General features: G+C 37.1%; 1 protein-coding gene and 1 non-coding gene across 2 annotated transcripts in view; both read left to right on the top strand.

Moving 5' to 3' along the window:
- Nucleotides 1-7338: 7338 nt before the first annotated feature.
- The window catches only part of MEF2C (myocyte enhancer factor 2C), a 166884-nt gene continuing 149283 nt past the window's right edge, over nucleotides 7339-24939 (top strand). Inside the window, exons 1-2 of the mRNA XM_065874014.1 lie at nucleotides 7339-7474; nucleotides 23816-23902. The gene's annotated coding sequence lies outside the window, so the exon portion shown is untranslated. The remainder of the gene's footprint in view (nucleotides 7475-23815; nucleotides 23903-24939) is intronic.
- Nucleotides 13581-13687, top strand: LOC136121808 (U6 spliceosomal RNA). Its single transcript, XR_010655810.1, has one exon. It is a non-coding gene; the product is annotated as a U6 spliceosomal RNA (small nuclear RNA).

The following is a 24939-nucleotide window of genomic DNA, read 5'->3' as shown; positions in this document are numbered from 1 at the left end:
GTGTAATCCAAAACTCACTGATACTTAAATTTGGAATAGGTCTTTGAACTTACATCTGAACATGTCGTAAGAACATGAGACTCCTGTTACTGTATACAGGCTCATCCTTATAAAATGTTTGCCTTGTATGGTGACGATATTTTACTGAGGCCTTAACGAGTAGGGCACATCGCTCTGTGTGGTAAGGGTGGAGGAGGGTTACTCACAAGCCTTCTTCAAGTCCATTACCACTAATACACGCCTCTCAAATAGAAGCAGGGCCTGACTGGGAAGTTGTAGGAGACAAAGGAGCAGTAGAGACCATTGCCTCTGGACTTGGGAATAAGGTACTCCTCCATACACATACCCCATAGTACTTTCCATTAACTGAGTATTATTACAATGTATTGTAACTGGCTATTTCTTTCCTTGTATCTTCCATGAAATTGCAAGATTTTTAAGAAAAACCATTTGATTTTGAAATAATTAAAAATTCACAAAAAGGTGCAAAGAAATGTCCTGTGACTGTGCTGTGTACCCTTTCCCCAGTCCCTCTCCCCACTCCCAGTGTTAACATCTTGCATAACTACAATAGCAAAACCAGGTAATTAACATTGGTACAATCCATAAAGCTTATTCAGATATCACCAGTCATGCATGCACTTATTTGTATGTGTGTGTAGCTGCATGCAACTTTATCACATCTGTAGCTTTGAGTAACCACTCCACAATCAAGACACTGAACTGTGACATCACCACAGACTCCCAGTGCTACCCTTTCATGTCCACACCTACTCCCTCCCCTCCCCTCTCACCCCTGGCAACCACTAATCTGTCCTCCAGCTCTGTAATTATGTTATTTTATGAATGTTATATATATGGAAACAAGCAATAATGTATCTGTCTAAGGTAAACTCTTTTCATGCAGCACAATTTCCTTGAGGTTTATCCAAGTTGTTGCCCATAGCAATAGCTGATTACTAGTTATTGCTAAGTAGTATTACATACTATGGATATATCACTGTCTGTTTAACCATTCATCCATTATGCTCATTTAGGTATTTCCAGTTTGGGGCTATTAACTAATACAGTTGTTATGAACATTCACGTACAAGTTTCAGTGCAAAAATAAATGGCAAGATTTTGAAGGGGATAGGTTGTGTCATATTCATCACTGTATCTCCAACACTTTATAGAACACACAGTAGGTACTCAAAATACTTGCTGAAGGAATCAATGAAAGAACCACAACATTGCCTCTAAATGGCAGGAAATAAAACAGAGCTCATCTTGTGGAAAAAACGTAATTAGTTGGGAGGAAAAATATCAGGAAGAGGTCCTGGAAGTTGCACAGTTTAAAGACTTTAGCAGTGTTCCAAAGTACACACACACACACACACACACACACACACACACACTTCAATTCCAACATTTTTCACTTTGTTTCAAGTACTGAGCTCCATGTGAAGATAGTGTTTGAATTAATAAGCTATGGTTAAACTTTTTAAGAAACAATTGGAGAGACTTCCTATCCAGCCAAGATGAATTAAGAGGGGCTGGATGTACCCTCCTTCTTAAAACAACAACCACCACCAAACTCTGACAAACTATATGAAACAATGATTTTTAAGACACAGGACATCAGGCAACAAAGAACAGTTATCCCTGAGAGATGAAGAGCCAAGGAGGTGAATCTTACGAATGTCCTGCTTACTGTCTTGAGGGTTTCTTGGCAGTGGCACAGGGAGGGTAACTCAAGGGACACAAACTCCCCGAGCTGAGGAAACAGAAGTGAAGGCATGGCAGAACAGGGTGGCTGCAGTTCACAGGTCAGAGCCCATGGCAGAGAGCTGCTGCACAGAGAAAGCTCTCCTAAGATCTGCAAAGAGTCCCACGCGGGAGTTTAGCAGAGTATTGATCTGGGCAAATGTGTGAGGAAACTACACGAGGCTGGGTATTCCTAACCCTAAGGAATAAATGGATCTAAGCAATGATCAATACCTGCTAACATCTCAAATAGAGACAGAACCAGTACTTTTGCCCAGCCTTCTCCAAATGAATCTGGTCAGGTTCCTAGTCTTAATTGCCAACTAATAGGATAGACATGGTACAGAGGACCTTATTAAACAACTCCACAGGAATGCATCAGCAAATACAAACTGTGGAAAGCTCTACAAGCACAATCCAGTTTTCTCAACAAATAAGGAAAAATAAATACACTGAGGGGGAAACCCATAGATTAAAAGAGAAGAGAAATATCAACCAATTGCAAAGTGTGGATCTTACACGTATTCTTTTTCAAACAGTAAAAAGTAATTACAAAAAATTTTGAGGCAATTGGAAAACTTTGAATATTGATTGTACCTATTTGACAACAATAAGAAATACTGACTTTTTCAGTGTGGTTTATTTTTTAGATGTGGCTCATTTTCTCAATTTAAAAAAAAAGTCATAATCTTTTAAAGATACCTACTGAAATATTAAAGGATGAAGTGATGTCATGTCTGGGACTGGCTTCAAAATAATTTGGGATGAGGTGAGAGGTGGTAAGGGGATATGATGAAACAAAGTTGCCTACAAGACAATAGTTGTTGAAGTAGGTGTAACCGTATGCAAGTTCATACCGTTCTCTCTACTTTTAAATATGTTTGGAATTTTCACATAACAAATTTAGATGAATAAACTTAAAAACACACAAATAAATACATAATTGAGGTGGTAGTTAAGGACTCAGCGGTCACAGTCTGAATGAAAACAATTTCTCAGACACAGCAAGATCAGAGACGATATTTTACAAGGACACTTAAGACTGTGATTTGCCGGATTTCCTTACCGGAGGACCATGTGTTCTCCACACAGAACACTGTCTTTTAAGCAAGGATAGACCTTCTCTCTGAAAACCTGACAGTATACAAGTGGTTGACTACCTAATCTAAGACACCAAAAGATATCAAAGGAGACCAAAAAACTGGGTCTATAAATGTGGTTGTTACTTCTTCCTGTTCTTTTAATAAGGCGAGGTGTGTGAGAAGTCTAATAGAGCATGTTGACTGCTGTCCTTCCAACAGCATCCTTGCAACACAGCTCATTCCATTCAGTTTGGCCATTCCCATGTCTACCGTTTGCTTAACAACTCCACTTACTGCTCACACTTTTTAGTTTCTGGGTTTTGAGATGAGGGGAAAGGAATCTTTGGAGATGTCCAAAATTCTTTCTCAAGTCAAATAATTCATTAGAAAGTATGTTTTATCTAAAAACTGTTTTCTATTTTTTTTTTTGACAGTAGGAGGGATATTTTGAGTAGCTTGTCCAAGGTTCTGCCAAAAGAAATCTCCTCTCTCTTCTTACCTTATCTGAATCCTACCCTCCAAAAGGATATGCCCAAGTCCAATAAAGGGAGCTCCTAAGAGGATGAGTGTTATATCTTCCATTTAAAAAAATTCCTCACGGTCTATAGTTCAATATCCTACAAATAACCAATATGCTACATATATGCAAGAAGTGAGTTGATTTACTGATTTTTTTAATGTAACTTTTAAATTCTCAGTATTTTAATTATTCTGTCTATAATACTACTGTACTAGTACTATTATTAAAATATCATCATGCATCCTAATGTCCATTTTCACTAAATGTCTGAAAAGGCCCTGGGAACAGATTTAAACCCTGATGTGTGCTTTGGGAGCAGAATCAACTTTGGGAGATCAAGGCCAGTGAGCATTTGTGTAGGCTGGTTACATTCTGGGAAATATTTGCAAGGATGTATTGCAGAAATTGTAAGTGAACTTTTCAAAATATTTATCACCACAGTTAGAACTTTTACTAAAGTGTTTTTCTGTTTAGACACAGTCTTGCTTACAGTGGCCATTTTAAAAGTTGCTAGTCTGAGCTTATAAAACAATATTATAATGTCTTCCCATCAACTGTATTAAAAACACTTATCTTTGGGAAATGTTATAAAAAATTTCATTACAATGATAATTTAAATATGAAAGCAAATATAAAAAATGATATTGTGTGATAGAATACCAAAGGATTAAAAATTCTTTGTGAGAGGGCATTTTAATTTCTGATAAAAACAAAATATAGTACAGTAACCACTAGTCACATATGACCTATGTAAATTTAAAGTAATTAAATTTAACTAAAATTTAAAATTCAGTTTCTCCATTGCACAAGCCAATTTCAAGTGCCCAACAGACACATGTGGCCACTGGTTACCATACTGGACAGTGCAGATAGGGAACATGTCCATCATCACAGAAAGTTCTATTGAATAACGATGGTCTTTGTTAGAGAGGCTGCTGCTGATGAACTGATGTGCATATATCAATTTGTTTCTATTGTCATTTTCTCTTTGGTTTGGATGTTGAATTAAACCTATCAGATTTAAATGATTTTTCTGGAAAATCTATATTCTAATGTAAATATTTAAAACTGTGCCACAAGCACTGCAGTGTAGATTTTCTTTTTCCTCTCACTATAGGGAGAATGGAATTTTTTAAAATTCCATTTCCTCAAGATAAGGAATTATAACATTAGCTAGTTTTCCCTTTCAATTTGCATTTTCTTTCTTTATAATGATCTATTCTAACCATGCACCGCTTCCGAGTTTACCCAGCAATTGCCACCAATTACCTTTATTTTGTGGAAAGGAATTCCTAGTTTAGAGGGCAGTACTTCAGGCCTCCACCTCCACACTTTTGAAGTTTGTAACTAGCATTAAAAAAAAAAACTCTCACAGCCTAGCCAGGTCCTCCGACCAGGTGAAGGGTATGTCTAATTTAGCAGAGAAACTATGAGTGAGATCATCTCTGTCATTCATGCTTAGCAAGGAACCAGGCTGCAGAGCAAAGTCAGAAATACAACAGTAACAAAAGTAAATACAAATAATATGAAAAACTCCCAAACCACAGGGCTAAACCAGCTGCATTTAAATGTAACTCCTGAAAACCTTGATGAAAAGTAATATGTCTGCGTTTAAAAGACTAGTTAAACCACATAGCTGACGCAAATGGTAAAAAAGATCTATAATTACATGAGTATACTTTTAAGTATTTCATTAAAAAGTAAACTATAATGAATAATCATTTAGCATTGAAAATAATTTGATTTTAAAAGTAGAAAGGTCAAATATGAAAAACATAATAAAGTCCAGGTAAAGAAATACTCGAGGGCTTCCCTGGTGGCGCAGTGGTTGAGAGTCCACCTGCCGATGCAGGGGACACGGGTTCGTGCCCCGGTCCGGGAAGAGCCCACATGCCGTGGAGCGGCTGGGCCCATGAGCCATGGCCGCTGAGCCTGCACGTCCAGAGCCTGTGCTCCGCAACGGGAGAGACCACAACAGTAAGAGGCCCGTGTACCGAAAAAAAAAAAAAAAAAAGAAATACTTGAAAGAACAAACCAATTATTTTAGAAATGGATCTTTCTCCAGAATAGCATATTGTTTTGAAACTAAATTTCCATAGTAGATTCCATAGTTCCTGAAAATTAATTAGAGCCTTGATATTAGCTACAGAAATGTACCTTAGCTTGGGGACAAAAAAAAAGAATGAATGAATGAAAATAATATGCCAACCTCCCAAACCGTTCTGCTAACAGATTTTTGCATTTTGGAAATTACACTTGCTTTCAAGATTCTTTGGGTCATTTAAATACTTAACCTCATCTCTTTGCTCACTTGCTCATTCCCCAAGTAAGTCTAAAACCAAACAAATTGCTATAAATGTTTACCAACAAAATATTATTTTCCAAGTCATTTTTCTTAACTTTTGAAATTTAAAAGGTTTTATTACAATTAGGAAACTACTCCTGGCAAAAGGCCTCTGAAACATTGTTTCTCAGACACTAATGGGTCTTGGAAAAGTTTGAAATTCTTAATTCATTAAGACTCTGAGTAGCTGTTTTGTACCTAAGAATGAGAATTGATGGAGAAGTTGGGACTAAACACATAATTTTCTCAAATATGAGGAAAACATAAGGGTTTTGTTATGATGCATGTAACAATCAAGAACCTGTTTCTTTTTAGCAAGCTCCTAAAAAGTACCTCCCATATAATTATTAAATAAAAACACTCACTTATTCAGTACTCAGCTAGCTTTTAAACCCTGAATAAGAGAAGTACACAGTGAGAGAGGTACTTACATGGTTTCCTTGGATACTGGATGATGCCATTCAGGTCTATGTTTTTATCTGAAAGTGGTGCCCTGTGGAGAAATGAGGCTTGGTGAGTGGCTGTTTATACATAGTAAGTAAATAAGAACTTTGTTTATTTTACAAAGCACTTTTGATTTTGACCCAGATTTCTTCTTCTCATCACACCCAACCCTGGTAAATGGCAATAAAAATATGGTACAACAGGTACTTTGCACAACTCTTTTAAACACCACTTAAGAAAGCATAATTAATAAAGCAAAAGCTCTGAATGCCATGGCTAAGCACATTACTCCTTGGGCTGCTTTATATATCTTGACTACTATATTTATGTCAGATGTATCAATGAACACTGCCTGACTCTCTCTTTTCCTTCAAGAGGAATTGCTCTCAAAGCATCAATAAGGAAATTAATCTAAAAAATTCACATAAATGATAAATGTCCTTACCGTAATCACAGAGTAAGAGAACTCTAGCTTTAGCCCGCTCCTAAACACCCAGGTTGCCACAGACATTAGCTGCCATTTTAAATGTCGTAGTGGGATCCCAGATTCCCAATGGTTTAAGTGCTATGAGCATACAATTTTGACATTCAGTCTCTCAGAACTACATGCTTTCTAATTTTGGTAGCATGATTAATCCCCCCTATGTGATGAGTTTTAACCTTCTAATATATCTTTGGATCAAAAAGAACAAATGAGCTACAGCAAAGAATGGCAACTAACTTTAATGCTGAACACAATTTAATAACCTGAAATGAAGTAAATGTGTGTTATGTTTCCATTAAAAAGTTTCCAGCCACAATTAACTGAACAAAAACTCGTCTTCTTCCAAGATCATTCTTGGACATGTAATTTTAAAGTCTGTGTGAAATAAGAAACTTACTTTTTACCATATGAAAGCAATCTCATTTTTCAGGAATGATTTTTGGATAGACTTCCGATTTGATATTTTCCATTTGAACTAGCAGCGAAGGGGCTAGTAAGGGGGGAGGAGAGGAAAGCAAGTCTGTGTTCTTTTGCCAGCACTGACAAAGGTCTGGTTGTCAGTGATACCTTTGCAGCTAAATTTACTCCAGAGTGACAGGAACAGGTGCACCTTGGCCTGCCAGACACTTGTGCACAGGGATCACGCATCTTACGGCTTGACGATCAAGGGGGGAAAGCCTGGGTCTTCATAGAAAAGGAGAGGAGGCAAAGGAAGCCCAAACTGGGGGTTTCTCTTCAAAGCCAGCTGGTCTGGCTTTATTCTACAGGAATTTTTTTACCTGTCAGAGTTTGGACAACAAAGCCCTCAGCAGGTGCTGACGGGTACAACTTCCTGGAGAAGCAGAAAGGCGCTGGTGAGTTTCAATTGCCAAAATATACTTTTTAATCTCTAAAAGTTGATTTTGTTATCTTGGAAGAGGCACTGCTGAGGTACCTACATTCAGAAAGCTGATGAGACCATTGGAATCAGAGCCAACTAACTCAACAGTGGGTTTTCCTGGTGTAGAAAGTAGGGCTGTTACCATTTGACAACTTTTTAGAGTGGAAAAAAAAAAAGTTTTTTTAAAAGAAAATGCTTCATATTTTAAATGTTGGTCTCTTTCATTACTATCTTCAGTATCTGAAAGATGAAGAATTAATTATATATATGATACTAGACTATTCAAATAAATATACAAATATCATTTCATCTCCTTTTTATCTAATTCTGTCATAATCTAAATAAAATGTTATTTTTCAATATTTCTCCAAGTAAAAATGTGAAATGGTACATGCTCTTTTCAAAAGTTTCATGGGCTAGAATTTTTTATGCATACATGTGACAGGAATATGATTAGAGAGAATATGAAATTAATTTTATTTTTAATACAATTTTAAAACATGTATTGCACAGAATATTTAATAATTAGAAGTGGCAACGTTTTCTTGTTACAAAGAGTTTCTTCAGAGAAAAATTTTCAGAATAAACAATAAACACTACTAAAGCATGTTTTTACGTCATTGATTTCCAAAATTAGAACATTTATATAATTGGTATTTTTATTTTGTGAATTCAAAAGTTTAGGCAAAATTACTTTTTTCAGAATAGGATTTCAATTAATGCAAAATATGGAAAAATGAGACCACATGTTAGGACATATTTTTAAAAAGTGATTCTATTTCAAGGACTCATTCTTTTAACTATGCTTCACAGCATTTCTCTACAAATTGTTGTATTATAGCAAATTGAAAACATTTAAGCAAGTAGGGAGCTTAAAGCTAGGGACTATACATAGTAAACATATGAAACCATTTTAATAACCAAAATCCATATTCACAAGTAACATGGACTAATGAATGTAAAGGATGCGCAACATACATCGATCAAGAATGCTATAAATTATTATGCATAAAATCAATTTTCTTGGCTGTGGGGGGCAAAACTGGTGCTTAAGAAGAGAAACGTTCCTACCAATATAAATTAACACTATGAGGCAACTGTTTTATTCAGACAATCCCATAAATAATCTTCAATCTACATGCTTAACACATTGTCGCATAGTGGGAAAATAATAAGATCTGATTTTTTTTAATGACCACTGTTATCTAAAACAATTTTCGCATCAATGATGACACAGATATGTCACAAATTTATATGTATCATACTCTTTCAGACTAACCTAATTGCTGTTTAAAATTATGAAATATTTGTGGTTTAAAAAGTGACCAGAAATTATCCACCCCACCAAAAAAATCTAATATTTTTAAAACACAATCTTATCTACATTTTAATGAAGCCATATTTTGAAACCTCAAAACTCAAATCTGATTTTCATTAAAATTATGACATGTAGAATATGGTTCAGAAGATTAAAGCATATTTTATTTTTTAAAAAGGAGTATACTTATTGTAGTTTCAAACTGCTATTTTTATGTGATATTTTGTCATCTTCGTCATATTGATTCTGGCACCTGAGTAACCATGGCCACTGAAATTTTTAGATAACTTCATTAGTCTCTTAAAGAATGAATATGTATTCCATGCACTTCATAATTTTTTTTACTTACCTGGTCTGTTAAATACTATATTCTGAAAGAATCAAAGTACTCGATTTTAAAGATGACTAAGTACTGCAAAACTGAACATACACTTTTAAGTCAACTTCGAAATTACATTTAAGTTTTTGTGTGCAATACAATTGGCTATAATTATAAATACTGTTTGTCATTAACACTAAGTATAAATAACACAAAAGCTTCTTCCAAATTATTTTTTATGACTCTTGTGAATTATTTAAGTGTGACTGAACCTATTAGAAACAGTTAGGTATAGCCCAAATTTTTCTAAATAACTAAAATTTATAATTTTAACCCTGCCCTAAATTGTTGGCTTAATCTAAAATTCTATGATATTTTCTTTTACTTATGAGAAAAAGCTTTAACTCCTAGTTTGACATGCGACTACATGTTTGTCCTTTCTGATAAACTTTCAACTTTCAGGTCAGTAAAATACCTATGCCAACGACCGCAATGTATGGGAATGGTTTCTTTTAATAAGCCTTAGTTAGAAACTTGGCTTAAAGTTGCAATGACTAAAAGTTTAATTGTAAAACACATGCACCTTAAGCATTATTTGCAATACATCTTCATATCTTAAGGACAGCTTATAGTGGAGACAAATTAATTATTCTCCCCTTTCAGAAAGACATTTGAAAACCATTTTGTTTACCTTGTATATTCATAGGGAAAATCTTGGTTCTCCCCGCAACTAACTTCAATAAATTTTATTCTGAATATCAATCTATTTAATTTCAGGACAAAGAAGTTTCCAGCTAAAATGGTTTACTTGTAAGTATTTAAAGAAACAAAAATATTTTGGCAGCTTTATATGTATCTCCTCATTGACCAGCCACCTGACTGACAGCTGTCAACTGTCTGTGGGCCAAATGTAACCCAGTAAAGATAAAAATTACATATTACTCATCCTTGTTGATAATACCTGGTGCCAGTAGGTTTTCAAATAGGAATAACTAGACTGTAGATATAAAGAGGTAAAAGAGGAATCATTTTAACTGCCTACCATGGCTCCTTTGTCACTAACTTGTTTCCCCTTCTTTTTCTTATTTATCCCATTTCTCTCAATGTCCATATATCACACCTACAAAGTTAATTTCCTTAAGGAAACTTCATATGTAAGTAACAAGTATGTGTCCATGAAAATACTGAGCAGCCAGGTAATGATGGCCACACATTTCTTTCAATCAAATCTCCTTTTAAGCTCATGGAATCTTTGAAAGAGTCTTTGAAGCTTTCAACTACTCATTTTAAAGAAAATGAAACAGAAGCACAAAAATGATATTTACCCAAGGGCACCAACCTGAGGATGTAGATGCAGACTTGGAACTGTCTCACAACTTCATGATTGTTTTTTCTGTTAGACTTAAAACGTGTGGACTGTAAAACTATAAGTAAAAAAGAGCACATGGAAAATTAATGTGAGTTACATTTCTTTGGAGAACCATTTTCAGTTACCAAATTTAATACCTTAGTAGAGAGATACAATTTTATCAGAGCATATTAAAATGTAGTTTTAACAAAGAGCAAAAATACGTTAAACTGTCTATGGTATAAATTCTTCTTTAGTTTCTCTTTACCATTTAAACTGATTTCCAAACTGAAAATATTTATGGTGCCTATGAAGTAGCAGAAATAAAATATGATCAATGGCAGCATATATGTTTAGAAGATGAATGCAGAAATGAAAAGTCAGGTTGAAATTTTTTTTATATATTAGGGGATGATTAAAAATACCAAATATACCGAAGTATAAGCATATGTATAATACTGAAGTGCAGAATATATTAAACCTTCACATAACTGACTCAACAACGAACTAACTTGTGCATGTATGTGTATTAATTACTAAAGCTCTCTGGACCCCAGAGGCTTCATCAGCAAGTGTTTCCTAACAGCTAAGAAATTCTATAACTCAATAATCCTGTATTGATATAAGTATCTGATACTTATTCATATAATTATTACTTTTATTAATAAAAATTTATATTGCTATAATTTGTTGATAATGCTGTACAACACACTGATTCAAGGTCATGAAAATATATTCAAATTTTTTCAGACCCTTCAGAAAAGAAATTGTTTAGGAGATATCTACCACGTTCTGAATTTAAAGTAATTTATATTAACCCTGGGCTTTGGAGAAATATTTGCCTTTGAGAAGTGTTTGCTTAAAATCCAGACTTGGAAATGAATCCTTTTAAAAAGGAGTGGGGAGCTTAAAACATTGATATAGGATACGGGAAGAAAATGTGGGCAGGGTTTCCCTGCAAGGAATTCATCTAAAATAATCTCCAACAGCTCTATGATACCATTTAGCAACTAAATTATATATCTAAATTTACAAATGAATTTGCTTATTCTATTACATTTAGTCCAAATCAACATTAGTCATTAATCAGCAAACCATTTAACAATATGCAATAACAGTATGCAAATCAATTGCAAGCAAAATAATCAGTACAATAATATCCATTTCTAACAACTGGGAAAGACAGAGGTGTCGTAGCAAAATATGCAAAATCACAAGACTTTCACATAAATTCAGTCATCTCCCTGCATCTCAAAGGGGTGTTAGTGAAAGTGAATGACTTGTTCCTCGTCTGCCTTTGAAGGATCATAAATGTTATCTCCTTAGAGCTGAAGACTGCTGTCCAAAGAGCACCAGAGCAGAAGTAGGCAGCTAAACTGCAGTCTCTGTTTCACTACTTAAGTCATCTTGTAACTGGAAACAACTCATGTAACCTCTGTGAGGCTACTGAATAGATGAGACTCTTTGCTGGGCTGTGTGTAAATCATAGGAAAGGAAGTTTTAGTTATCCAATAGAAGGGGTTTCCTCTGCTGGGAGTGAAGTCCCAAAAGGATTCTAGGACATACTGGTGGGATTCTGCCTGCAACGGCATGCCCTGCCCTCTCCCTATTGCTGTAAGTAGCCCACCATGTCAGCATTCCAAATAATTAAAACACCAGTATTAACCTATGAAATCAGCAGGCAAAACAAAATCACTTTGTAATACACTACTGTCCAGCTGGCCATATTTTTCCCACTTGGGTAAATGGAACATGAAAGGTCTTAGCCTCAAAATGATATCACTCATAGCTTTGAACTTTTCAGTGTATTCTATAAGGCTGAGCTGATACAAAGGACTTAATGGTCATTTAATGTTTTCAGTTTTATGAAATGGGAGACTTGAAAATTTTTTTTATTGAAGTATAGTTGACTTACAATGTTGTGTTACAGGTGTACAGCAAAGTGATTCAGTTATACATACATATATATTCTTTTTCAGATTCTTTTCCATTATAAGTTACTACAAGATATTGAACATAGTTCCCTGTGCTATACAGTAGGGAGACTTTTTCTTAACCAAAAAAACATTCACTATACTCACTGCCGCAAGCCAGCATGTGAATATGTTTGTTCGCGTCAGAAAAACATTGGTACAAGAAAAAGGCGTGGCAGAGAACCCCTAATCTGAAGTGTTATAAATATCTGGATCCCAGAGAGGTTAATGGAAGCAGCTGGGTATGGAGAGAGGTTAAAAGGCTGGGAAGGTGGATCCCTGTGTTGCCTGGGATGCCTGTGTTGTAAAGGCCCCTCATGCCTAGTAATTACTCTGCAGACAGAGGTAATTACAAGGACATAAGGAACATTTGTATTGATTGAACGCCTCTTTCGTGAAAAGTCACATCTTTTAAGTGACCAAGAACAACGCTAGTCCTGGGTTTAGGGAATCTAGGCTCACAGCAGCTGGCAGTCACTGAAGCATGCACGTGTTTGTAGGCCAGTTGTCACTAAAGGTAGAGGTTCCTGGATCCAAAGCTCATTTTACAGGTTTTGCCGAGATTCTGGAATCCAAGGAGCATATTCCACCCAAGAAAAGATAAGCACTACCCCTTAGATAAGTGAAGATGAAGAAGTGTACAGAAATTTAAGAGAATTAGGTCCTCACACTGCTTAATCAGTTTTCTAATTACCATGGGCAGAGTATATGTGACACGTATTTTTTCGCTTGTTTATAATATGAACCAAGACAGGCAATGGAAAAATTTGTACCATTTTGAACTCTCATTCTTACTATTTTGAAAGGCATTCACTAACTTAAAAGCTCCATAAAACTTGTTAAGATGAGTTGGGAGAACAGGAACGAATAATGGAGAAAAGGGAAGGTTATGGAATTAGGACTTCACAGATTTTACGCTTACCCCTACATTAAGGCACTGGTTTGCAAACAAAATGTACATTAAGAGACAGCGGAGAAGCTAGTTAAAATGCAGGTTCCAGAGGCTGAGGCTCAGCGGGCCTGCAGTGGGGCCCAGAAATACGGGCACTCTGATAAACTGTTCTCTGTGCTCAATTGTTCAGTCCTCACTAGAGCCTTCTCTTCTTTAAGAGGATAGTTCTGGTGCTCGCTTCGGCAGCACATATACTAAAATTGGAACAATACAGAGAAGATTAGCATGGCCCCTGCGCAAGGATGACACACAAATTCGTGAAGCGTTCCATATTTTTAGGGAACAAAACTGAGTTATTTGTGGTGAGGTGGATGGACCTAGAGACTGTCATACAGAATTGAAGTTAAGTCAGAAAGAGAAAAACAAATACCGTATGCTAACACATATATATGGAATCTAAAAAAAAAAAAAAGTTCATGAAGAACCTAGGGGCAAGATGGGAATAAAGATGCAGACCTACTAGAGAATGGACTTGAGGACACGGGGAGGGGGAAGGGTAAGCTGGGACAAAGTGAGAGAGTGGCATGGACATATATACACTACCAAATGTAAAATAGATAGCTAGTGGGAAGCAGCCGCATAGCACAGGGAGATCGGCTCGGTGCTTTGTGACCACCTAGAGGGGTGGGTTAGGGAGGGTGGGAAGGAGGGAGATGCAAGAGGGAAGAGATTTGGGGATATATGTATATGTATAGCTGATTCACTTTGTTATAAAGCAGAAACTAACACACCATTGTAAAGCAATTATACTCCAATAAAGATGCTAAAAAAATAAAAAAAGAGGTCAGTTCTGCTCTACAGTAGCAAGAAACTGGAACTTAGGGATCTCAGGTCCTGAAAGATCAAAGCAAACGTGTGGATACAGCTATAGATGTTACATGTCCACTGTTACTTACTGTCTGATATAACTGTGCTTAAGTAGTTTATTTATTTTACTTATTTGCATGTGGATTGGCAAATGATAAGGTTCACCCAACACTAGTGATAAGCCAAAAATCATTCTCAAGTTCTACTTAAGTTTCAGGCACTAGATAGTATAGCTTGAAATCTGAAGAATGGCTTGAACTGACTCTTCAGGCAAGTCATGAAAAAACAGCACAGACAGTGCTTATTTTAAGTATGCATGCATACACATTCAAGTTTTGGAATACTCAATTAGTCATCACTGACCTATGGAGTTTAAGAGGTTACAGCCTAGTGATAATGTAAGGAAACCACAGGCTTTAGTCTCCCATGTGCAAGTCATTTTTGTGGCCATAGGCTACACAAACTAGAGTCTCACAGCTGCATAAGGTGAGGTGAGAATGTGTGGATGGATGAACACAAATCGTTCGCAAATACTAGATAAACAAGGCAAGCATGTGCTTTATTCACTGTGAGTTAACCACCATTGTAATCAAAGAGTAATTATAGTGATTAATAACAAAAATAATCATAGAAACTCTTCTATGACCATATTGTATACATCATCGATTGTTTAGAAGTAAGCTCCTTTGTTAGTGGTATTTTATTTGGAAGTGATTCAGAGAAATAGAAAAATATCATTAATGAAACCCTATGGTTGTGAAACAAAAAATGTAGCTTTCCAAAGCAATGAAGAAAAATCTGATTAATTGTTAATAACCAGTTGTGTTGGGGGTAGGGGGGCTTTGCTGAGTTTACAACCGAAAATAAAAGATTTACAGCTGAAAGGAAAGAGATGGAGCAGAAAAGATGAAGGAAAGACGAAAGAAGGGGAAGAGGAAGGAAATGGAAAAGATGGGAGTAAATCTATTGATGAGCTATTTAACTATTTCTGAAGGGGTCAAAAGGAACAGAAAAATTGTAGAATGCAATCCCTTTTTAAGTGGTGTTCAAATTTACTTAGAATCGTATTTCTTCATTTCTGAATAAAGTGATTCCATTTGATATGGATGCTCCATATTTACAGGTTTAATGCTATACAAGGTTGGAAAATATTTATGTGCCCCATCTTTGCACATAGCAAGATGCTTTATCAGTGGTTTCACAGAGGAGATAAAGGGCAGAATGCATTTTTCCCTCCAAGCTTGTATCTCTCCCCAGCCCTTCCAAATTCTTCCCTCATCCAGGTAGCAACACTATTCTCATCACAGGGTTCTTATACCCCCTTCAAGATGTTTCTGGAAGAATAATCACTAATTACACCTCTGGTGGCTTTTGGAGTGGGGACAGAAGAGAGTGCTCACAGAGTAAGACCAAGTGACAACCCAGTAGGCTGTGGCCCACGGGACCTGCAGTAACTGTGTGCCTCTTATGCAAAGAGGGAACAGAAAAGGTGACCAGAACAACAGGTACTAAAGAGCACCAATTTTTTCTAAATAATAAGTGGACAATTTTTCAAGGATCAGGATATTTTGCTGATAGAGAACACGTTTTCCAATCCCAACCTTTTCAAAAACAATAAAATTTCTTCCTCAAGTAAGAGCCAGGCTTCCCACTGATTTGCACCCAGGACATACCTATGTCAGCAACTGAAATGGCAGCGGGCAGGAGGGAGCTGAGACATACTGAGAGTCTCCTCCCCAAAGCATCTCCTGACCAACACAGCAGGGAATTTGTGGAATCTGTGTAATCACAGATACTCCTTTGGATTCAGAAAACTTTTGAAGAGAAGTTCATTGAAAGGAGTAACATGTTTCTACTGCATCACTAAGTAAATGGGGTTGGAGTGCCTGTCTCCTCTGGTAGAACACAGTCCAAGAGAATTCTGGAACGTAAAGAGACTTCTGAGGAAGGAAAGGACCTTGTGGGTCACATCAGGGAAAGGCCATGCTCAATAAAGAGCTATTACTGATTTTAAGAATTGCTGCTGGGTGAGTAGAGCATGCCAGAGTGAAAGGAGGACAAGCTGAAGGTGAGTAGAGGGAAGATGGCGACACAAAGACAAGCCTCAGCAGCCTTACCACACAGATAATGTTGATTTGAAAGGACTTAAAAACTCAGATTTAATAGGAAGCCACTAATTTACATTTATGCTAAGTTTCCTTCGATTTAAGAGTAAGATTATGTAATCAATTTAGAAGATGTCTGATGTAGCCTTATTCTGGGCAAATGGATATATAATTATTTTCATAAGTCTGATAAAACCAAATATGAATACAAAAAAAAATTCTCTGAGAAGAATGTTATATGGAACACTGACGAGGATAATATAAATTGGTCACCCCAAAACATAAGACTTCTTGATATAATGTATATTGGTTTGATCAACATACTGTCTTAAATGTTTTATATTTATTTCAAATATGAAATGCTCTAATATGAAATAAAACTGCTTTGAAACATGAAAGCTGATAGAAAAGAAGTCAGCTTCTAAAATTTGTTAGATAACTGACGTTGAGATGTTTTTCAAGAATATGTGATAGCCCTCGAAAATGAAATAGTATAATGATAGCTAACATTTATTGAGCATTTTCTACATGCCAAGCACTAAGCGGCTACACAAATACAATTTCATGTCCTTCTGTCAGCAAAATTATCATCCAGGGGAGGTTCTGCCACTTTCCCCATTTTACAATGAGGACATTTAGAAAATTAAGGTCAAACAGTTATTAAGCATCTGAGACTGGATTTTAACCCAGGGTCTCTGATTTACTCTTTCCTGTCTGTTGTACATTCTCTGGAAGGGTATTTCCCACAATGTTCATACAATGATGCACAACTTTTCATTAGTGAAACTGATTCTTTTTTAAGTGATCAGACCTTTCATGAGTGTTAGTCACTAAAATGTCTCCTTAAAGGCTACACCACATTCATATTAGGGACACCCTTGAAATTTCCCTTTTGTATCTGCGATTAGTGTCAATTTATGAGGCAGATATCAAATAATCTGCTGCTTTATAATCACATCATAGTTTCTAACAAGCACCTTGTTCATTACATTTGGTTTGGATTTAGTTTTAGCAACAAATTCATCCTTAATGATAATGATTTGCCAACAATCAGACTGTTAAGATTGCAGAGCAAATTCCTAAGGATATTTCTGTTGAGACTTAAATGCAAAGACGTCATTACTGAAATAAGCAAATAACCTCCTAAAGCATCTACCTTGAAGAGGATGACACAGGGTTAGACACATATTTGTGAAATCTTTTTCTGGTGGGGAAAAAATATCGATTATATCATCTCCTGCTCTCATCATGCCTGTAAGTGAGCAAAGTTTATTATGAGTATAATGAATCAGTATAGCATTGTAGCTAAAGGCATCTATTGGAAACAAAGCAACATAGTTTCACATCCTTTGGCACTTAAGAGCTATGTGACCTGGGGCAGGTAATGTTACCTCTCTAAATTTCCGTTTTAAACCTATATAAAATGGAGAGAACAGTACCTTCTAAAACGTTGTTGTTTAGATAAAAAGAAATAAAGCTTATAAAGCAGTTAATACAGTATTAATCTAACACTGATAAGTAGTGAGTGGCCATTAAATATTACGCACTCTGAACTTACTTATTTCAACCCACATTCTAATAAGATAGTGTTATTTTCGCACATATACTGCAAATATATTTGTATTAATAATATGAATATTATTTATATAGAAATATTTAGCTACAATTTATTTTAAAAACCTTCTATAAGAAATCAGACCTCTTTGGTTTGGGTCTTTGACGCAATGAACTAGTGTCTACTGGTAAAACAAACTGGTTTTAATCACTGACTTAAATTTTAAAGTTTTATGGCATTTTACTTTTAGTTCTCATCATATTCCAAAATAATTTAGATAGACTTTATCCCAGATAATGAAAATTAATTCTCTCTCTACCTAGTAAATTAGAATATAGATATAATTATTTATCTCCTTGTTTTTAAATCTAGTGAGTATTGGAAGCATATAAATCTATGCGTGATCTTGCCTTTTTGAAAAAATAAAATTTTATATTGTTTTGTTTGGTTTAAAATTTTAGCTTATAAATGAAATATTTTAGAAATAATTTTTAAGTTCTCAGCTAAGTAAAAAACCATCATCTGGAAAATTACCTAGAGAGAGGAAACAAGGTAATGTGGTAGCTTTATTTTCTCCTTTCAAGAATCTTTTGTCTTAACTTGGTGTTCTTAGTGAGGAGAGCTAACATGAACACCACATATAAAAGGCTTATTAACGATCTTTGAGTCTGTTTTTTTCCTGTAGTCCATATTTATACCTATCATGACATCAACAGGAATCATACACATCCCAAGTGGGACTTATTAAATAAACAAAAAAATGCAAAATGCCATGGTTTCTGTTTTTCAAGAAGTGGCAAACAGTCTCCTAGACATAGCTGTAAAGTTGATTATGTGTCCAACACAGAACTACTTCTAGTAGTTCCCCCCTTCCCAGCAGGCCTCTGCTGAGCCCCGTTGCCATAGATGGCCATCAGACATTTGGAATGACATCAGGAGATAATCTGAGCAAGCTCTGCCCTAAAGAATTCAAGCTAGCAGGAGACCAAAGATATCAATGTCTTCTTGGCTGACAACAGCATAAAAAGGTCAACCAGGGTGAAAAGAGGATGGACGTGGAGTTTCCAGCGCCTTTTCAACAACCAAGCAGCTAACAAGTATAAGGAAGCATACCTCAGGAAAACAAATAAATAAAGATAAAGGAAGCCCAAAAGTATCCAAGAGGCACCATTCCTGTAAAAGGGAAATAAGGCAACCTATAGCCACTGAGTCAGGAAATTTTAGGATTAAAGAGGTCTCTATCTCTTGAAGGTAAAACTCACAAACAGATCTCATCCAGAACTAATCCCCACTTCTCTTACAACCTACTTCTCCAACTTTTTCTACTGTGACAGCCCAGTATGGGTGAAGATGGAACTTAATGATGGAGAAGTAGAAATCCTTTGCAGGAGAATAAGAATGGCTAACTTTTACTGCAGTTTACCACTTTCCTAGCTCTGCGCTTCACACTGAATAGCTCGTTGAATCCTCATAACAAAGTTTTGAGGGTAGGCACTTTATGTTCCACATTTTATCCATGAGGAAGCTGAGGCCAAAGGGAAGTTCAGTAAGTTGTGCATAACCATACAGTTACCACGGGATAGACCCAACTGGCTTTTGATCACATAGATTCTCCCTAGTCAGACTAGCCTTTCATTAGTCAGCCACGGAGAGGTTGAGGTTTCTAGTACACTGCAAGCACTTGAAGAATTTAAAAGATTTTCTCTTAGGCTATCAGATTTCAGGGAAAATGGGAAGAATGCTTTCTACCATGAACCACATGCAAATGGTAAATCTGTAAGAGAAATAAGACATTAATTCAAATATGCATCAGCTCAGGAGAAATTCAAGCTTTAAAAAACACTTTCTTGTTTTAAAAATTATTTATCATTCATGAGTACTCTTATCTGAACACTTAGGGGTCCTTCCCTAAGGGTTAACTTAAAAGCTAATTACCATAAATGGCCAGAATTAATACCAACATTTCACCCCGAAATAGCAATAAGAAATATAGGGGATAATCATGGCAAAACCAACCAACCAACCAAAGCATTGAAGTTAGAAAGTTTGTGCTTTGCCTCTAAATCTGTATAATGTCTTCTGTTGTCTTTCATGTCTCAAATAGTGTAATTTGTAATTAAGTTTTGTTCATGTTATAAACCTTTCCAGTCAAATGCCACCCTAGTGATATCAGTCTAAGACATAATCAATATATCTGATAACACCTTCATCGAATTTGAGGAAGATTATGCTTTGCTAACAATTCTCACCTTATGTAACACCTTTCCTCCCTGCCCTTAAGAGTGCTTTCAGCTGTAACTTTAAAAGGATAATTCCATTTCCTCAGAATTTTTTAAATAGAAGTACAATATTATACCAATTAGTCTCTTTAAAAAGGCATTATACAAATCCAAGACACTACCAATAATAAATTTTTAGTTTGGGAGATAGCATCATTCCCCATACACCTTATTCTTTATTAAATGGAATTTCTTCCTGGAAGAATACTTAAGAAATATTTTTCTCTTGTAAAAGGAAACTGTTGTCTAAAATCTTCTGTCAGGTCACCTTTCTGTAGAGTTAATTTGCTTCACTAACCCCAGGCAACTGCCCTGGGCTGGCACAAAGTGTACTATACCCTGTCAGGTGACCTTATCTCCTTTCCAAATTGATGTCATGATTTGGGGGCACATCTCTTAACTTCCCTTCCTTGTAAAAAATTAGTTACTGCCTTAAGTGTTCCCTAAGACCTCTTTCAGCAGGAAGATACTGAAATTCTGACTTTACAACTTTTCACACTAGTGCCAAGAAATACAAATGCCAAGAGTGTCCTAAAATTTACTGGTATCATAAAGCAGGTTCTTTCTTTTTTAAACCATATTCATTTGAAATTCTATAGCAGCACATGCCAACAGAACTCTATGTCATGACGGAAACGTTAAAATCGGGCAGTCAGATAAGGTAGCCACTAGCCGCCTGTGGCTATTGAGCTCCTGAAATGTGACTAGTGTATCTGAGGAACTGATTTTAAATTTTATTTAAGTTTATTTAACTCAAAGAACCACAATGTGGCCAGGGGCTTCCATATTGGTAGCAGCTTATAGCTTCAAGAACATGACAAGATAAACATTCTACATCTTTGATTTATTCAGCCAGGTACAGCGCTACGCCTTTGGAGCACCAATCTTCCCAGAGCTCCACAGACAGAAACACAGCACAGGCATTTCCACTTCGTGCTGATAATTTAGCAAGAGATCCCCGTACTGTTCTCACGTGCAAACCAATAAAGAGAGATGGAAGAGGAAAGGAAATTTGGGGGATTTTTTGTGTTTTCTCCCTCGTATCCCATTTCTCCTTGTAGTTTGTGGCCTTTCTCTAGCCAAGATGCGTACATATCCACTGAGGGAGCTTCACTGCTAGAGCCAACGGTTATTTGCTGGTTTTTTAAAACAGTCCTATGGACACCCCGAGAGCTTGGGCTAATAAATCAAGCTCTTGGACCCCCGTCCTTTCCTCCCGGTGTGCCAGGTGAGAAAGCAGGCTGGCTGGCGCTGTACCCGGGCGGCGGCCCGACCTGCGCGCACCACCCCCTCGCTCTCCCAGGCTTGCGAAGTGCTGCGGCGGAGCGCTCGGGCCGCCTGTGCAGCCGGGCGCCGACAGCGTGCCAGCGCTTTGTGCACGTGCGTGGGTGGGCTCACTCTGTGCGTGGCTCGGCGCTTGCGCCCAGAGTTGCGGGGTCGTCTTTCGCCAACCAAGGGTAAATATCCTCCAGGTCCCCCCACCAGACCAGTAGGGCACCTCCCGTGACGCCGCCACCGCCCGTTTCCAAAACCCACCCACCACCGTTGCGTCCTCCTCCGTTCCCGGGAGCCCGCCACGCGGCCTCCTCGCCAAGCCACCGGCCGTTTGCCTCCCCCGCCAACCCGCTCCCAAGCGGTGACTTCCCCGCTCTAGACGCCACCCGGTGCACGCCCCGCCGAGGCAGCTCGGCCTCCCCTCCGCGCGCCCAGGCCCAGCAGGCCCCCACAAGGGCCAGAGCCCGCTTCCTCCTCGCCTGGGGCGCTCGCACGTGGCGCACTCACCCCCTACCAGCTGCCTCCGAGCTCTAGACACGCTCCCGGGAGGGAGCCCCCGCTCAGCTCCGTCCGCGCGGGGAAAAGTGGGTGGGGGTAAGTGGAGACCGACACAGAAAGGAGGGTATAGGTGGTGAGAGCGGTGTTAGAGGGGAGGACCGGCAATAATTGGCTGGCTTTGCGGCTGCTGCGCCTCTGCTGAACGCCTAGCCAGCGAGGATTCACTTTCCACACAAATCAACCTGAGGGACTGCTGCTGCCCGCAGTCAATAACTCAGCGGACTGAGCTGCTGAAACGAGAGGCGTCCCGGGTCTGGGTCTTTAAAAGGGGCTGTCCGGACTGAATCCCAGCCTTGTTCTTCCCAGACAAAGGAGTGGGCGCCAAAATGCAGGGCGGTATTTTTAACCCCCATGCCTACCCCGATCCCATGTAAAGATCTTTTGAAATTAAAGGGCACTCACATAGAGGTATCTAGAAAAAACAGTTAAAAGGGGAAGTGTGAAAATCCTTTCTTTGAATTGAAGGGTTCTGTGATATTTCAAGAAATGGGTTAGAATCAATGTTCTGAAGAACATTTAACAATTTTGTAAATAAAAGGTAAAGTCTATTAAATTTAGCCATGCATATGGATACTTTTTAATGAACTACACATTCGCAAGAAAATTAATGATCAAGCCTTATTTGGGCATACTGATCCAGGAAAAGGAAGAAATGTAATTTGTAGCGGCATTTTAAAAAGCTTTAACATAGCTTTCAGACATTATTTCATGAAGATTGCATTTCTGTAAGGTGAAAAGGCCCTGGGAGATGTGTATTATGATTCCTGCTTAATAGACTGTAAAACCAAGCAGAGCTGGGAGAATGGTAATTCACCAGGTCACGTAGTACTGACTACCAAGTTGAGACTAACTCACTGTGGGCCTGAGTCTAAAAGACTAAACTCACCTAACACCCCTAAAATAAAAGTGGCCAAAATTCTTCATTTCTCCTTGACTGTGAAGCAACTTAAAAATAAAAATAAACTTAAGAATGTCAACCCAAATATAGAGGCTTTGTAAGTCTTAATGACTCTTGACTATGAAAAGTCTTCTTGCTAATACAAATGGGAAAATGGTTATTGACCTTCACGGTCTGATATGTCTCAAGGTTGGGAGGACTAGACCATTCTGAAACCAAGGAAAAGTCCATTTGTGTGTTCAAAGTCATTGAAAGCTGGCTTCAAACGGAGACTAGAACACAAGAGCTCTTGTCTGTACTCAGTACAGTTAAACACTCCTTGGAAGGATCAGGTATTATTGGTAATAGAATTCATTAAGTGTACTGAATTCACATCCTTAATCCCAAAGTATTAAAATTGGCTTTTAAGCATATAAAAAAGCCCTTTCAGCAACTTTAGTTGCAACTTCAGTATCCCAACTAGACAAATTTTGTTAGCTTGAAATATGGATTTGACTTTCTTCCTTGTAATTCTTCATCAGGTATTAAAATATACAAAAATAAAGATAAATATAGGATCTTTAGATATGAGATAAAGGATATGATTAAACCTTGGCTTGGAATAACAAATCCTTTTTATATTGCAGATTCTCAATCACAAGCAGTCCATATGGTGTATACTGTGCATGGACTGAGGCCGTACCTAAAGAATTTTTGAAATTTAACTATTTGGCACTGTTTATATTACAGGTTATAGGTATTATCACAATTAATGATCATTTTAATTATTTTATATTCAATACACGTTCATTTGGTTTAAAATTAGAATTAACATTAATGTTAGTTCAGATTAGAAGTTTTAGAAATAAATTAATCTGAATGTATTTTGGTATCAACATTCTTTAAAAAATTTTTTTTAACTATTTACCTTGTACTTATGCATTTTAAGGTGCCAAAGAAGAGTTGCAAACTGTGAAGTAACTTCTATGAAGAGATGAAGTGAAGAATGGAAGGCAAATGACTGTATGTGTATGTGGTAAGTGCTTCACGTTTGTTATCATCCATCACAAAGTTAATTCATAAAGGTAAAACTGCCACAAACTCTTTGTCATTAATTACTTATAATGTTAACATGTATAAAAGTGATAGAGTCTTGCATAACCATTAGGTGACTTATCATATAGCAATACTATACCATTTTGCTTAAAGCTCTCATGTCATCTTTCAGGGCATACCTTTGCAAGTCTGTTTTACAATTAATCCATTTCAGGGGAAGTTTTGTATGTCATCTCTACTGTAACTATAAAAAGATATAACATTTTTTTATGCTCTTGGAATTTGTATCTTACTATTTTTTATATCTGAACTTATATGTTCAGTTATCATGTTTGTGTTGAAAGTATTCTGGCTGAAGAACAGATACTATACAGTTGAATAATATTGAGGGGTAGATTAATCTATAGACTTTCTTCATTTTAGGGTGGGTTGCTGTGGCAACCGCCCCAGCTTACTTTAGAATAATTTTTTAAAGCTCACTTCAAGAGCTACACCCAGCGTGGGCCAAGCTTAAAAGCAGGCAGACCCAGAGCACAGGTAGACTGCTGATTTAATGTAGGGAAGTAGTAAGAAGTGGAGGGTGGAGTAAGATGATATGCAACCCTGAACAGAAATTAGAAATGAGCTTTCCCTAGAGTTAAACCCTGAGTCATGCTCTCTGTAACTTCTGTGGCACTTTAGTTAAATATATTGCTAAATGATTCTTTGGGGGGAAAAAAACAAGTTAATATGTATTTACATGTTTAATAAAGCACTTATGATACTTATTTAATGAAGGAAATATTTGGTGATTGGGAAGAAAAAAAGCTGGTTTAAATAGTACATCAGTCCCAGACATCATTTTCTCTTACAGGAAGTGTCACCTTTTATTTAACAGGGTAGGCCACTAGCTTCCAATTGGCTTAAAGGGTATAAGAATTTTCTACTTTCCAATCGTAGAACTGGAATAGATTGGAGAAATCATTTAACGCGTAAGCAAACTGAAGCCCAGAAAGAACACGCTCGTTAGTTGGGCAC

The sequence above is a fragment of the Phocoena phocoena genome, chromosome 3 (assembly GCF_963924675.1).
Source record: "Phocoena phocoena chromosome 3, mPhoPho1.1, whole genome shotgun sequence".
In the NCBI taxonomy this organism is placed as follows: domain Eukaryota; kingdom Metazoa; phylum Chordata; class Mammalia; order Artiodactyla; family Phocoenidae; genus Phocoena; species Phocoena phocoena.
The sequence above is the reverse complement of the archived record's forward strand: the minus strand, read 5'-3'. Positions and strand labels throughout refer to the sequence as shown.